We start from the raw sequence: 12,313 nt of genomic DNA, 5'->3' as shown, positions 1-12,313 counted from the left end.
CTCAAAGCCTGGGCACTGTACCTTAGTTTTTTTTCTCATGGACTTTTCTTCTCAGGCTGTCCTCTAGCTGGAATCCTCAGATCTCAGATCTCAGCCTCCTAAGTAGCTAAGATTACAGGCAAGAGCCACTGGCACTTGGCTTTAAAAGCTGAAAAAAAAAAAAGCTTGAGGGGCTAGGAATGTGGCCTAGTGGTAGAGTGCTTGCCTAGCATGCATGAAGCCCTGGGTTCAATTCCTCAGCACCACATGCCCCGAGTTCAAGTCCCACAAACTGGCAAAATTAAAAAAAAAAAAGAAAAAGCTTGGAGCTGAGTGCTGGTGGCTCAGGCCTATAATCCCAGCCACTCAGGGGGCTGAGATCTGAAGATTGTGGTTCAAAGCCAATCAGGCCAGAAAAGTCTGTGAGACTCTTATCTTCAATTAACCACCAGAAAACCCAAAATGGAGCTATGGCTCAAAGTGGTTGAACACTAGCCTTGAGCCTTGAGTTTTGTCCCTGAGTTGAAGCCTCAAAACTAACAGGAAAAAAAAAAAAGCTTTAAATTTTTCAGGGGGGAGAAAATAATGTGCCAGTGGTACACAGATAGCAGAGTCCCTAGTAAGGTGAAATGCTGGAATCTTCCCACTTCCCCAGGCCCAATTATTCAGGTTAATCTACTTTCCTTAACCCACACTTCTGATAGTCTCAGGTTCCTAGGAGTCCTGGTCCCTATCCACATTTTGGATCCTTCCTTCTATGACACCGGGTACTCACACAAACATATCAGCTTTCTCTGATGGTGATGGTTAGACAGAAGCATTGTTTTAAAAATAACATTTGCTTCAACAGAGAAAAAAAAGGAAAAGTATGGAAAAAAATCTGTAGACCACTAAGCCATGTTTCCAGCCCTAGAGAGGTTATTTTTTATGAGATCAATGTTCTATCTCTGAACCAACCAACAGCAATTTTATATGCCTCTAATCGGTATTATTAAGCTTTCTTTTCCTGGAATCAATCTTAAGATGCGACCTATAAAGTTGATCCAATCAAAGCAAATAATTAAGTTCAAAAATAAATTATAAACATTTAGGGGGCAAAACACAGAAATATAAATTTCTTTGCATGTATTAACGCATCTAGTACTTAAACCTGTGTTACAACTTATTAATATCCCAGACTCTCCTCAACTTCAAACCAGTAGGAAAAGACACACAATTTGGAATATATTCTTTTATGAAATTCACCTTCTGATCTTTGATATAGGAATATAACAGCACCTATTAACATGGAATATCATTAGGTACACTAAATTTGCCTATTCTACATGAATAAAACAAGAATACTTAAATTTCACTTTTTAAATGTATGTTTATCTCACTTCTAGATGTGGGTACACTGTGGTCCAATCATTGCTTGGGTTTCATCTGATAAAAGCCCATAAAATAAGTAATAAGAAGGAAAGAAAAGATAAAAAATAAATACATAAAATTCATTGGGGATAAAAAAAAACACAATAAAGCACACACAAAAAAACAATCTCACTTGAAGAAATCTGAAACCTTCCACCAATGGCTGATTCTTATATCAGGGTACCTTATATCATACCACAGGCCCAGGTCAGAACAGGACAGATGTGTGGTTAGTGATGTGAAGTACTACATAAGCTAGAATTTTTGGAATTTGTACTTAATAAGCCTTTAGAAAACTTTTTTTTGTGGTGATCCTAGGACTTGAACTTGGGGCCTGGGCACTGTCCTTGAGCTTGTGTACTGAGCCACAATTCCACTTCTGGCTTTTTTTGGTGTTTAATTGGAGATATGTTTCTTAGACTTCCATGCCTGGGCTAGCTTTGAACCTCTATCCTCAGACCTTAGCCTCTTGAGTAGCTACGATTACAGGCATGAACCACCACCAATGTCTGGCTTGTTTTTTTCTTGTTATGTCCCACACAGAACATGACATTTACTAAGATAACTTGGTTTAGGGAAATCTTTTGTACTGAGATTTGAAGTCAAGGCTAGAAGCAAGAGCTCAGCTTTTTTGGTCATGTATGGGAAAACAGTTTGCAAGTAGAAACTCTTGGGAGAGAGGGAAGGAAGAAAGAAAGGGAGGAAGGAAGGAAGGAAGGAAGGAAGGAAGGAAGGAAGGAAGGAAGGAAGGAAGGAAGGAAGGAAGGAAGGAAGGAAGGAAGGAAGGAAGGAGTCTTAGAAATAGATCAGAGGCAAAGAAGCAAAATAGGTAAAGAATACTCACATAGCTATTGTAATTATTTTAGATTTGTTTATATTATTTCCAGGCTTGCTGAACAGAGAGCAGAGAGGAATGAGAGATGCCCCTGGCAGATGCAGTGAGAGCAAAGTGACTCAAAGCCAGCAGCTTGGTCACTCTAACGACTTGCCCAAGCTAGAAAGCATGGAGCCAGCCTGGACTCTGGTGGCCCTCATGAAAGCTGTCCTGCTTTCCATCCCTCAGTACCACAGTCAGCAGGAGATCTAATCTTCCTTAGGGGCCTTGCCATGAATTTCTTAGGCAGACCCCAGTCATCCCCAAAGGGCCCTTTCTGTCTCCACAACTGCCTCCAGGGCACCTCTTTCAGAGACATTCCCGGAAGCCTCTTCTCCTGTGGCCCGGCTCAGGGGACTCTGCCACACTCCAGCAGGACACCTTGCTGTGACTGAAGTAGAATAGGGAATTCATTATTTCCTGGCGTTGGGATTAATAGTGCCATACTGGTGATTTGGAATTCCAGTGATAGAACTCTTTTGAACAACTATCCTACACTCTTATAAAATGAATACCAGGAAGTTTGTATTTGGGAGGTTGAGGAGAAGAGGGGGCAGATGAATGAAGAAGCAAAGGTGGGTGAATACAGTCATGATATTCCATGTGCATAGGTGAAAATGGAATTAGGAACCTTGTGGGGTGCGGTGGGGTTGAGAGAGATGGAAGAGAATGATGAAAGGGATAATGCTGATGCATTATACTCTAAACTGACATGTTGAACTGTAACCTCTTTGGACAACTACGTAAAGACAATAAAACTATGATAAATAAAATACCCCAGCACCAGTGGCTCACAGTTATAATCCTAGCTACCCAGGAAACTGAGATCTGAGGATGGAGGTTTGAAGCTAGCCCAGGCAGAAAGTCTGTGAGATTGTTAACTCCAATAAACCACCCAAAAGCTGAAAATGGAAGTGTGGCTCAAGTGGTAGAGTGCTAGCATTAGAGCAAAAAGAGCTCAGAGACAGCAACTAGGCCTTGAGTTGAAGCCTCAGGACAACAAAGAAAACATGATAAAATAAAATGTGTCTCCCAAACTTCGATTATGAAGATGCATTTATAGCATTTATATGAACAAAATAAACAGTATATGAGACAATGTGCCCAGATGTTTGTAGCATCAACTTACCAACTCTAAGCAAGGCTCTTTGCAGAGTCCCCCAGCCTATATTCTCAGCCTCCATATTCTCTCTCTCTCTGTCTCTCTCATTCTGAACACAGAGCCTTGCACTTCCTTGACAAGTGCACTACCATTCCAGCTCCCAGTATCATCTTCTCTGGATCCTCTCCCTCCCTCCCTCTCTGCCTAGGGCCTCTGGGCAGCCATATCCTTATCAGACTCCTCCTTCAGGACAGAGCTAGAAGCCAGCTTCCTGGAAACCTCCCCCAGCAGCTAGCACCCCAGCACCCAGGGGAAGCAGCTGTGATCATCTTTCCTCTGCACTCCCCCCTCCCCATGGGCCTCTGAAGCACCAATGTACACCTTCGCAACTGTGCTTGTCACACTTGACAACTGGTACACCTGAAAGCACAGGGGCTGGCACTTGCTAAGCAATGCTGAGCTTCTAATGACCATAGGACTGACTGGTCACCTCACAATCTAGCAATGCAGAAGGCCACCAGCAAATGCTGAGTGTGTGAAGGTAAAATCCAGTTTTATCACTAACATTCGCTACTCTTTTATTAAGCCTCATGTGACCGACCTAAGTTCTGCTCATTCCTTTGTTAATGTGATACCAATAAATTTCTTTGAGAGGCATCATTATATAATGCATCCTGTACTTTTTGAGCACTTAAACAACCTCTCTGCTGAAAGTGGTGCTCCACAGAATGCCAGCTTAAACGTGAATACCAGCTTGAAGTGTTAAATGGCTATAAATAACACTTTAAATGTGTTTCTGTTAAATGGTGTGTGGGCAGTTTTGAAAGTTTTATCGATGTATGTGTTGAGGGCGGTTGAGTTTCCTGCCAAAGGCTGCAGTTTTCAAACTAATGGAGGACATTCACTAATGTGCCACATGTGGATAGCTGTTTGAAGAAGCTTAGATTTTGTTGTTCAGGAATTGAGTCTTGGAATTCAGGGCTTCATAAATATCTTATGGACTTTCCTGCCCAGGTTGGCTTCTAACGGAGATCCTCAGATATCAGCCTCCTGAGTGGCTAGAATGATAGGCATGAGCTGCCAGTACTCAGCTTGAAGTTCAGATTTTTTTTTTAATTTTTTGCCAGTCCTGGGGCTTGAACACAAGGCCTAAGCACTGTCCCTGCCTTCTTCTTGCTCAAGGCTAGCACTCTACCACTTGAGCCACAGCACCACTTCTGGCTTTTTCTGTGTATGTGGTGCTGAAGAATCGAACCCAGGGTTTCATGTATACGAGGCGAGCACTCTACTACTAAGCCACATTCCCAGCCCCTGAAATTCAGATTTTTAACTGCTGGACACACAGGGCAGTGGTGATGTGCATTGTCAAGTACCATGGTATCTGCTTTGCTCGGTGTGCGTGTGACCACGCATTGTCAAGTACCACAGTATCTGCTAGAAGCAGCTACCCAACTAAGATTTGCCTTTCCTCTCCTCCAAATACACATTCAGTTATGTGATTCTCATTGAAACCCTTTCCAAGTTCCCTGTCTACAGATCAAAATCCAGATTCCCTTCCCTTCCTTCCACCTGACCTTTAGGGATGGTAGTTACAGGAAGAAACTAGACATACAGAATATCAAGGACAAGCCAGACACCATACTAGGGGCCCAGTCAGGATTGGCTCATTGTCCAGAGAAGGCACTTGGTTCTGAGTGGCAAGTTGCCAGTAGCTTGCTCGCGAGGGGACTTGTGGGTATGACAAAGTTCATGCACTGGAAAGCCTGCAGGTAGATTAACAGGACAGAGTAGAAGGGGGGCTGACTAGCAAGGGGGAAGAATGGACTATGGTAAAATGAGAAAATTTATAGAAATGTGCCAGAGAGCACACAGCCTTCCTGCCAGCAGAGAACAAAGCAGGGTGGAGATAGTCAAAGTCCTCTTCTAAAATTCAACTAGCTGGGTGCCATAATCCTAGCTACTCAGGTTCAGAGTCAGCCCAGGCAAGAATGTCCATGAGACTCTTATCTCCAATAAACCACGGAAAAGCTGGAACTGGCTCACATGGTAGAGCAATAGCCTGGAGCAAAAATGCCCAGGGACAGTGCCCAGGCCCTGACTTCAAGCCCCAGGACTGGCACATAAACAAAAACAAATAAGCAAAAATAAAATTCATGAAAATCAACAGAAATAAAGTTAAGCTCATTTAGCTGCACTTCTTGACTTCCAGCCCATCCTTGCACTTGAACAGTTAAGTGTGTTTCTCCCAACAGAGACCAAAATCCAAACACAATTAGCAGCACACACATGAAAGGAGCACTGCTCCAGGAGGTATGGGGGTTCCCAGCAGCTAGTAAGGTAGAGAGAGGTTTCCTATAGACAGTTCAAATTCACTTGCTTTGTTTTATTTTTGATAGTACTGGAGTTGAACACCGGGCCTTGGATTTTCTAGAAAGCATTCTACCAGTCAAGCATCTGCATTGTTTGCTTTACTTTTGGAATTGGGTCGTCTACTTTTTCCTAGGCCAGCCTCAAATGTGATCCTCCCATCCTTGCCTTCAATATAGGTGGGACTGCAGGCAGAAGCTACCACATCAAGCTTTTGTTGCTGTTGTTGTACTGGGATCTCATTTTGTGGCGTAGGCTGGAATAGAACCTGAATCTTCCCAAATTTCAGCCTCCAGGGAAGCTGGTCTTACCCTTACTCTTGAGCCAATGGGGCCAGGGAGAAAAACAGGGCAAACTCCAGACAGATGTGCCCTTGGGATGGCACTAGCATTCTGATAGTTTCACAAAAACTCACTGCAAAACTCTCTGCTCTTCCTCTGTCTTCTCGTTTACCTCGATTTATATTCCCAAACCTCCAGTAGGCTCATTCATCCCCATTATCCTTGTCGAGTCACTCAAAATTCTTACACAGTAAAAATGGGTAAGATAGGGCTGGGGATATAGCCTAGTGGCAAGAGTGCCTGCCTCGGATACACGAGGCCCTAGGTTCGATTCCCCAGCACCACATATACAGAAAACGGCCAGAAGCGGCGCTGTGGCTCAAGTGGCAGAGTGTTAGCCTTGAGCGGGAAGAAGCCAGGGACAGTGCTCAGGCCCTGAGTCCAAGGCCCAGGACTGGCCAAAAAAAAAAAAAATGGGTAAGATAGGAAGACAGAGAAAGGAAGGGAGGGGAAGGACAAAGTCATATAGATTATAATCAGTGGTGAAATGTCTAAAAGTCTTATTAGGAAAACATTTAGATAGATCCTTTTCTGCACCCCTCCCCCACTTTAACTAGGCTTTGAAAACATGGAGTCCATGATTTAATTTTTGTTGTTGTTGATTTGAGAGCTTCACAAATGATTTCAATATAATAGGCAGAGTGTAAATAAAGTTGGGAAGAATAAACCATAAAAGAGCAATAAGACTTACAAGTCTCACATTCTAAAGTAATGGTTATGTCTACAATGACCCCACATTTTAGAATCAACATAGTACTTTGAAAGAAAAACTGTGTATTTCAAATATCTTGTCATAAATGTAGACACAGTGACAGCAGAAAGCAAAGAAGGTGCCACTCCTTTGAAATAATACCTAGGCACCAACTGTCATTGTTTGCACACACAGTAAACACCTAATGACAGCTTTGAGCAAACATATAATTAGTCAACACGCTGTAAGGAAGCACTTATGTACACAAAGTTTTGGTATGTGGCAAATGTCTGGTTCAACTGCTGCTCCTGAAAATGAAATTCTACTGGCAGTAGAAAACAATGAATCAGAAAAATAAATCAAGAGAAATAAAACCACAGGAGTCCTAAAACCTTAGTGTGGCTCACTTTCTCAGCTTCCTCATAAATTCACTAGTTTTGGTTTCTAGTGTATCATGAACTTTATTTTTTGCAGTATTGGGTGATTTCTAAACAGGTATTCCACTACTTGAGCCACATCCTCAGCCAAATTTAGTCTCTCTCTCTCTCTCTCTCTCTCTCTCTCTCTCTCTCTCTCTCTCTCTCTCTCTCTCTCACTCTCTCTCTCTGCCAGTTCATGGTTCTAAGTTTGTTCAGGCAGACAAATCAGAGATACTTTTATCTCTAATTTACCAGCAAAAAGCCTGAAGTGAAGGTGTAACTCAAGTGGCAGCACCAGCCTAGAGCATAAAAGCTAAAGAACTCTATGTTCCGAGTTCAAGCCCCAGTACTGACACAAACAAACAAACAACCCTAGCTATGAGAAAGAAAAGGATGTGGTCAGAAGATTAAATATTAAATTCCCTCAAGGGGAAGCTCATATAATCCCATCAGTTGGATAGGCTCAGCAAATAATGAAAGAGAGAGAGAGACAGACAGACACACAGAAACAAAAAGAAACAAAGACAGAGACAGACTAACAGAGGTAGAAGAAGGGGGAAAGAACGGAGAATAAATTTGATATTTACTTTTTATTAAAGTACATAAAAATGGTCATCAAAAGAAAAATCAAGACTGTAGATCTTTGCATTTACGTCAGGTGCTACTTTTTTTTTTCTTTAAATGAAATACAGGTTGTGAAATGAAGGCATAATCTTTGCAGTACTAATGATTTTTAAAGAACTACAGCCCTGTGCACACATATTTATAATTTATCTCTTAATATGTATGCATTTCATTTTGAGCCAAATTGGATTTAAACCTTATAATGTAATTTCTTTGGTTCTTGGAGAATGGGTTTCAAGTTGATTAGAGCTTTCCAATGAAAAACTACACAATCAACTATATTATCCAAGCCTGCTATTTGTACACAATTTCCAGTTCCACATTACTGTATACTAACTCTCTTGGTACTGAGCCAACAAACAGGACATGGTGGATGCTAAAATGAGAATTAGTATTGTGTGGTAAGGTAAAGTGCAAGAAGGGAGGTTTGCTTCTCTGATAGCAAGGCTCTTCCTACATCCTATAAAAGCAGTACCCATTTGCATGTGACTATCTGGGGGGAGGGGAAGAGTCAGCATATTGTGTTAGCAATTTTTTGTGTGGAATCACATTAGAGCACCATTGTGATAGGTATATTACATTAAAATCTGGGATTTTTTTTTTTTTTGCTAAACAGCTTCCACTGTATATTTAGTGAATTTGATATGGAAAATTGCTAATCCAATAAGGGTGGCATAGAAGCATTCCTGACTGCAGTGATCAGCCACAATAATCAAGGGAAAAGGAACAGGGAGGTTGAAGCTTGCTCTCAGGGCCTCTCTGAGTCCTCAACTTGAGCTCAACACTGCCTTCTTGAAAGGTGGACCTTTAAGACTTGTTCTATGGGTAAAATGCTTTTTATAGATTTTTATTTCCGAAGGGACCAAGGACTCATTTAACTAGTATTTATTGACTAAGTACTACCTAGAGCACTGTGGTCAGCATGAAGGGAATACAAAAAGTGGAGGAAACGCAGTCCCTTCCTAATCCTGTAAGAATCATCTGAGGGGAAGGAATCAATTAATGGACAGTAACTCAATGCAAGCCGTCCATGACTAGAGTGGAAAATGTTATCCAGGCACCTGTAGCTCACAACGGTCATCCTAGCTACTCAGGAGGCTGAGATCTGAGGATCAAGGTTCAAAGCAAGTTCAGACAAGACAAATCAGACAGACTGTTATCTCTGATTTAAGCAGCAAAAAAGTTGAAAATTGCTGTGTGACTCAAGTGGTAGAGAACCTGCCTTGGACAGTATCCAGGCCCTGAGTTCAAGGTCCAGTACCTGTGCACTTTAAAAAGAAAAAGAGAGTGAAAAATGCAGAATTATAGGAGTTCAAAAGAGGAGACACCTGCCACCAGGGGCATCCCAAAAAATTCTAGGAAAGTAGCAGCTCAATCCCAGGAACTAGGGAGAGGTAAGGGTGCAGGGGAGGTCTCCCCATGGGTGAACATGATCTGAAGAAAAAAGCCATGTTACACCAGGAAAAGTATAGCTTGTTCTTTTAGCCATAACAACAACAACAAAACAACAACATGAAAGAGGGCTGGGAATGTAGCTTAGTGGTAGAGTGTTTGCCTAGCATGCATGAAGCCCTGGGCTCAATTTCTCAGTATCACATAAACAGCAAAAATTGGAAGTGGTGCTGTGGCTCAAGTGCTAGAGTGCTAGCCTTGAGCACAGAGAGCCTCAGGGACAGAGCCCAGGCCCTGAGTTCAAGCCCCAGGACCAGCTACACACACATATATTGTTTTGTCTACACTCCTACCACCCTGAGTGTACCCATCTCATCTAATGCAGTACATTTTACAAAATAAAAACCCTTGTAAGTATTATATATAACAGGTTTTTGCTGGTTAATTGAAAATAAGTCTTCTTCTTGTCTATGCTGGCTTTGAACCATGATCCTCAAATTGTGGCATACTGAGTAACTGGGATTACAACCCCTGCCTGGACTGATGACAGGCCTTTATAAAAAGGGTAATGAAATATACCATTTTCACTACTAATAGCTATTCTTAGGTATCTTTCATTTGAAAAGCAAAGGAACAACCAAACACCCTCTTCTTTCTCATCTCACCCCGCCCCCAAACTCTGCCTAAGTAATCAGAGATGCTGTAATCAGCTACCCTGATACTGGCAATTGTTTTCTGATTGTTCATTAATGGGTTCCGCAGTTGAAAAAGATCATGAAAGGATCTTTCAAATAGCTCCTGCAGACTTCCAAAGACAGATATCAAGTCATCTGTGGGCGGGTTAATCTCAAATGTATCTTTGACTTTCAGTAAACACTGTTCTGATAAAAGTGAGTTTTCTCCAATCAAGATCTGTTGACATTTTCTCCCGCATAGCCCCGACTGGAAACCACAGAGCTCCAGCATGAAACAACCCTGACAAAGACAGCTAGTCAGGCAGAAACACAGAGCTACTTGCGTCAGAATAGACTTGAGGCCTAAGGCTGTCCTGCAGGAAATTGCCTTGCCATCAAAGAAGGTGATTATGCCCATAAAGTTACTTTTTGGATATATTATTTGTAATTTCTGTCATCTTATCATCGTTAAAATGCTCTTTATTTATAAACTACCATGTTCGTTTCTCATGTTCACAAACCTGCAAGTGATCCAAAATCGTATTTGTGGTTTTCTACAAGCCTAGAGAAATTCATTTCTTGAATCCTTGCCTATTTGGAGTGAAGAATGTTGTCTGGGGTTTTTTCCCCTTCTCTTTTACATATCGATTTCTAGTTTTTAAATGTAAACCTGCAGGGGTATGCCTTCATCCCATCAGGCAGATTTGCCTCGATGAATCAATCACATTTCACCAAGAGCCAGATGCGCAAAACTTGTGCTTCGTGCGTAGGAGGCAACCTTATGAAACGCCTTCGGTCTTTACAGTTATCCTTGCTGAACCACACTTCTAAAAGATCACCCAAGAAATCTAACCAGTCAAGGGCATGATCCCTGTAAACTGGATCCACTCAAGCAATGCCAAGCACGGCGTCGGTGGGTACGTAAGCCATTGAATTACATATCATTTTCTTCCCCCAAACGAGATCTACATCACTCTGTAGGTTATTTCGTAGGAAGAGTAACAATACTAGCCCAGAAATAAGTCCATGAGAGTCTTTCTTTCTTCCTTTCTTTGCAAACTATCATTTCAAATTTGCACGGCCCCACGGTGGAAGGAGGGAAGACCTCCAAGGAGACTTGTCAGCGATCAGCCGTCCTCCGGCTCACAAAGCCGGCGTCGGCCAGTCTCCTGTCTCTGTCCCCCACCTCGCCCCCCGCCCCTCTGCGGAGTGCTGGCACCGAATGGCGGCCCGAGGAAAAAGACAAACATTCCGGCTCGGACGCAATCCGAGCACAAGCCCGGAGACACTTGAACATTCCTAACTTTAAAACAAAACAAAACAAAAAACCTTCTCACTTTGCACGCCTCAAAGGTAAAACAAAGTGGAGGGGTAAGGGGAGGGAGGCAATGTCTGTACAAACCAGGAGGCTAGCGAGGCCAAACGGACCCGGGAGAGTTTTAAAAGCTCCTGCAAAGAGTCACAGCGAACGACCCTCCGCCCCGCTCCCCCATCCCACCCAGCCCTCGGTATCTACAATCCCCGCTGTCCAGTTACTCAGCTCGGAGTCTGGGCTCCGCGGTGCGGGGCGGCGCGGGGCGGCCGGCGCGCATCCCTGCCCACGCCCTGGGCCACCGCCCCGCCCGGCCTCCGCCCCGCGCCACGCCGGGACAGCATCCTCCGACCGGTCCCGCGGTCCCAGGTGTCCCCCAGCCTGGCGGAGGCTGCGGCGCCAGGCCCGGCGATGGTCGGCGCGCCCGGGTCCCAAGCGCTGTCCCCTCCGCCGGCCCCCAGCCCACCCCCTCGCCCGCCACTCCAAGTCGGCGTCGCCGAACCAGGCAGGAATGAAGAGTACGGGAAAGAGCCAAGTCCTCCCCCTCACACACACTCACACCCTCAAGGACCTCAAAGATGTCCCAGGGCAAGTAAAACTTAGCTCTCCACGCGTGCGCGCACGCGCGCGCGCACACACACACACACACAGCGCGCACCACCGCTTACCTGTCCCCACGATGTCATTCATTGCTCACCCCCCCACCCTCCCCACACCCCCAGGTCCCGCTGCCTCCCACCCCCCGGGTGGTCCCCAGGGCTGCCCGCTCCCGCGCCCCGCGCACTCACTGCCTCGCTGCACGCGCCCGGCCGCTGCAGGGCCCGGCGGCGGCGGCGGCGGCGGGGACCGAGACAGCGGCTGCAGCGGCGGCGGCGGCCCCAGCCGGCGTCAGTCAGACTGGAGCCGAGAAGCCTCATCGCCCGTATTAGTGCGCCGGGCTGGAAAGCGGCCAGAGAGCCCTGCGCGCGGGCCCGCCCCCGCCCCGCCCCGCCACCCCCGGAGTCCGTGGGGAGGACGAGGAAAGGAGGGTGGGGGCACCGCACGGCCACGTGCGCGGAAACCCGCGGCGGCGGCGGCGGGGCGGGTGGGCCTGGCAGACACCCGCCGTGATGGATAACCCCTCTGGGA

The 12,313-nt window shown here is 44.9% G+C and overlaps 1 protein-coding gene across 1 annotated transcript in view; it reads right to left on the bottom strand.

The window, feature by feature from the left end:
- Positions 1-12,088, bottom strand: part of Smad9 (SMAD family member 9) — a 45,789-nt gene extending 33,701 nt beyond the window's left edge. The window contains exon 1 of the mRNA XM_048341495.1: positions 11,974-12,088. The gene's annotated coding sequence lies outside the window, so the exon portion shown is untranslated. The remainder of the gene's footprint in view (positions 1-11,973) is intronic.
- Between the last annotated feature and the right edge of the window lie 225 nt (positions 12,089-12,313).

The sequence above is a fragment of the Perognathus longimembris genome, chromosome 3, assembly GCF_023159225.1.
Source record: "Perognathus longimembris pacificus isolate PPM17 chromosome 3, ASM2315922v1, whole genome shotgun sequence".
Taxonomy (NCBI): Eukaryota; Metazoa; Chordata; class Mammalia; order Rodentia; family Heteromyidae; genus Perognathus; species Perognathus longimembris.
This window is presented reverse-complemented; position numbering and strand designations above follow the sequence as displayed.